This window comes from Pteropus alecto, unplaced genomic scaffold, assembly GCF_000325575.1.
Source record: "Pteropus alecto unplaced genomic scaffold, ASM32557v1 scaffold3, whole genome shotgun sequence".
Taxonomy (NCBI): domain Eukaryota; kingdom Metazoa; phylum Chordata; class Mammalia; order Chiroptera; family Pteropodidae; genus Pteropus; species Pteropus alecto.
In genome coordinates this window covers 48,516,465-48,520,903 of record NW_006442484.1, presented here as the reverse complement: position 1 = coordinate 48,520,903, position 4,439 = coordinate 48,516,465, and the positions used below count along the sequence as shown (strand labels likewise).

The following is a 4,439-nucleotide window of genomic DNA, read 5'->3' as shown; positions in this document are numbered from 1 at the left end:
TTGGAAACACTTTTCCTAAATGGAATGTGAGTCTTTCTATAAGAGTGATATAATTCTGGAAACTTTTGTTAGGCACTCACCATGTGCTGGTTTCTATGACGGAGGAAGAAACATAAATAATATAGGATTGGTTCTTGCCTCTTCAAGTATCTCACAGTGTAGTAGTCAAGATGGCTGTGTGAACAAGCAGCATAGTACAAAACAAGAAATGCAACACAGTCACTTTAGTTTTGTTAAGCAATTTAAATGGCTATGCTTCTTTGTAAAACCAACATAAGGAATTATATATTATTTTTTCAATACAAAGGAGTATACGTGCACAAAGATTTGAGAAATAAAGTATTTGATCTAAAAATATAAAAATGGAAACATGATCATTTCCTCACACTTACATATTTAGATAAATGTTTTTTTTTTTTGTTTTTTTTTTTTTAATTCAGAATAGCCGCCTTAGGAAGCTATGCAATACTTCTTTGTTTAGAATGTTATTAGATTTCCTTTGGTTGACTTGCCTGCAGAAGTAATATAATATATTGTCAAACTTGTCATTGTCCAATTTATATTTGTAGTTTTTCAGTCAAAATGATAAACCCCCTTCTCTTAATTGCATATTCAAATGATATTTTAAAGAAATGCCACATTGTTTTTAAGCGGTATCTTTAGTTCTCAAAATGCTGGAATTAGTTTCTTTTTTGAGACCATTATTAGAATATAGATTTGCTCTGTTATTCTGTAATTCTTATGTTTGCAGACGTTCACTAGTGGTGATGGTTGCATATACACTAAGGCAGACCATTAAATCTGGTCTGGGCTGGAAGATTTGCACAAAGATCATATTCCATATAGAATTGTTTCATTTAGGGTTACTAATGAAACAGCAAATAGCACAACAAATGAGATCAAGATACAGGTTAGTGGGTACATTTTCTGATACCTCCTTTGTTTCTCAGGGGAGGCACATTCAAAGTGGTCAACATAGTCTATGCACCAAGAGGAATCCACCTGTACAAAGAAGCCCAGAACCAGCAGCTTTGTCTCATAGCCCATTAGACAGGCGAAGGGTGTTTATCTGTCACCACAGAAGGAGTTTCTTCCTGAGTCACCATTATACACTCTGTTTTTCACTGAGTCATCAAACCTGGCTACCACTGGTCTTCAGAATATTTGAATTTCCAAGAGCCTGTTTTGCTCTCCCACATCTATTCCACAGAATCTCTTGGTGAATCTAATCACTATTGGTATATTTGTTTGCAGTTTAAACAATGCCCATAAACTGATTTTGTCATCCAAAGTATTTATTGGGTACCCACTTTGAGAAAACACTATACTGACATGTAACGCCATAATATTTAAATAATGTAAAATTTCATTTCATGGAGATATTTTAACAGAAAAAAGTTTACGGAGAAAATATCTTAATATAAACTTATAAAAAGTGTTCATATTTTTAATTATTTGGGGGAAATGTTAAATAAAGAAGTTTAAAAAGAATTTCTTTAAGTTTTGCCTATTAATTCAGCTGCAACTGAGTCTTGACAATTCGTTGAAATTAAACATTTGGATGTTCTTTTTTGAGATAATGGTATGCAATATAAGTTTTTCAGGAATTCTCACTTTGTTGCTATTAATTTTCATTATTTTAAATACTCTCCATCTTAGTGAACTTGGCACTAAGATGTATAAAGGAACAGATAACTTGAGTTTTTGGAATCAGAAAATCTGGATTGAATCTCAGCTTTGAATTCAAATATTATGGTTTTAAGCCAGTCCCTAAGTCTTCCTGGAATTCAGTTTCTAAATCCATAAAATGGGTATTTTTGAACCACAAACAAGTCAAGTCTACCAGTAATTAGATCACTCAAGAGATTCTATAGAAGATAGGAGTCTAACAGCAAGGCAGTCTGTTGGAAAAGTCAAATATTATCTGTTACTCAAAAAGATCTACTTATTTATTCCTACAGAGGTATTCTGTTTTAACACACACACACACACACACACACACACACACACACACACACAGTGTTTACAAATACAATTATTAAAACATTCTTTTGCTCATTTATTTTCTACATTTTGTCAAATAATAAGCTTTGCCTATATATGGGTTAAACTATGATTCCAAACATATTTTAGAATTCTTCACAAAAAGTTTCCTCAGTTAAGAATCATTTCATTATTTATATTGTAAATATCTAAAGCATTTAATATAGCAAAGTGTCCCACTAATTTATTCAAAGAATGAGTACAAAATGCTTTTTTTTTTTTTTCAAAATAAAGTTTCTGTATCATAAAAATTTTAAACTTCTTAAAAGGATGAAAACTAATTCTAAGGCTAATTTTTCAAAGTGCCAAACAAGTAGGTATTAGACGATGTAAGAATTTTTAAAATTGGTTATGCAGACAAAACCTTAATTACATGGAATTTATTAGTGTATTTATTACAATTTTATGACAGATTTCAATTCAAAACTGTGATAATGTATAATATATGATTTATGCTTTTGATGTATCATGTACACATTCCCACACACTTCCTAACATACAGGTTTTATTTTTAATAAATACACATTAGAATATTACAGATTATGTTAATTGTAAATGGACTTTATCTTTGAGACATTCAATATGGAAAATTATTTATTCACCAAAGAAATGTCCTAACATGTTTTAGACACTTAAAACCAAAGCACATTAGAATCATGCCATGATGGGAAGAATATAGAGCAAGGAAAATTCTATAGTGAGCTCCATAATATAAGAGCTATTAATATCACTCATGGAAAAAAATCAGTCCATACTCCACCTAAGGTAGTATGTCTCACCACAGTGGAGCAAGATGCAGATGACAAAGCACATGCACTAAAGCTCCAGAAAGAGCCATAGCAGAGGAAGCAGTTGAGTAGTCTCAGGCAAGAAAACAAGTTCACTTTAATGGATTTTAGGTTTGGCTATATTTTTAAAATACCTTATCAAGAACATTTTAAGATTTACTAATATTATTTTTGAGTTCTCAAAATGTTGAATTTATAGACTGTCTTTCAGCCTAAAGACTCTAACACAGAGGCACTTTCTTAACCTCATACTAGTTTGCAATAGAGTGTACTGCAATTACCATGGCAACTATACTATAAATCTTTCTTTTTTCTAACTTGGAATTGTTTCAAGATTCTTTCTTTGGAATGACATTTTCAATATTTGAGCTCTAGTGAAAATGATTTTTACTTTTTCACATGCAAAAGTTGAATTAATCTTTTCAAAGAATTTTATATGTGTTAATTTTTTTTTAATCAGGACACTTCAACTTAGAACTTGAAATTCAAACCAAGAAAAATAAAGTCCTATGAATCAATAATATTATCCGATTTTTCCCCTAACTGTAAGACATGAATATAACATACTAAATATTTATCTCATAAAAAATTCTAATGTTCCCAAGCCCCATTTAAATGCTAAATAAAATGGTATTTGGATGTAGCTTGGATCAGTAGGACTTGTGAATGATCAATACAAAGATATTTATGCATTAGTCATGTGATAAGCTCAGATGTTGTAACCACAGGAAAGGTTATGAAAGACTAATGGAAACTTAATTTCAAGATTGGAGTACTGACTTTGGGAAATAACTATAAAGGATACAGATGAACTTTGCATTTTCAGTCATTTACTTTATATTAAGCTATGTCTATATCCAAACGTAGATGTTAATGTATTATATTTTGTCTGTAAAATACAGAGTAATATATACTTCATAGATGTTGCTACTACTGAACTGTGTTAAAGTGTTACTGTACCTTTTAAGATAAGATGGTGCACTAAACCCACCATAGAAATATAAACACCAGATGTAGTTAAAAACACAAGAACCAACCAACCAAACAAACAAACAAAAACCAAACAAGAACCAAGGGAAACAGGATCTTTCTGATGAAATAGATTATGTACCTGGAAGTAAGCTACTGCCATAACAAATAATTAAAAACACAGGATTGGCTTGGGAATCAGGAAGTGGGTGGAGGCTGAAAGAATTTTGAGAAGCATGATACAAAAATCCTAGGTTCCCTTAAACAGAATCTTAGTAGAAATATGAACATTAAAGATGCTGCTGATGGGAGTACAGTAGGAAGTGAAGATCATGTTATTGGGAAATAGAAAAATGGAGATCTCTGTTACATAGTGGCAAAGTTTAATCGAATCGTGTCCTTTGGTTATGTGGAAAGAACTTGTGAAAGATGAATGGAATATCTTGGTAAGGAGATTTCCAAGCAAAATGTTGAATATGTGGCCTGTTTCTTCCTGATTACAGAAAAATATAAGAAGAGAGATATAAATTGAAGGAAGAACTGTTAAACAAAAAGAAACCAGGGCACGATAATTTGGGAAATTCTCAGCCTATTCAGATGACAAAAGATGCTAAAATTAAGATAGATATATATATTATA

The 4,439-nt window shown here is 31.3% G+C and overlaps 1 protein-coding gene and 1 long non-coding RNA gene across 10 annotated transcripts in view; one reads left to right on the top strand and one right to left on the bottom strand.

The window, feature by feature from the left end:
* Positions 1–4,439, top strand: part of ZNF385B (zinc finger protein 385B) — a 265,070-nt gene that overhangs the window by 144,107 nt on the left and 116,524 nt on the right. The gene's annotated exons all lie outside the window — the stretch shown is intronic.
* The window catches only part of LOC112470305, a 67,270-nt gene that overhangs the window by 48,674 nt on the left and 14,157 nt on the right, over positions 1–4,439 (bottom strand). The window contains exon 3 of one of the 2 annotated variants that reach the window (XR_003042932.1): positions 81–174. The exons of the other annotated variant lie outside the window; for it this stretch is intronic. This is a non-coding gene — a long non-coding RNA (uncharacterized LOC112470305). The remainder of the gene's footprint in view (positions 1–80; positions 175–4,439) is intronic. 2 annotated transcript variants of the gene reach the window in all.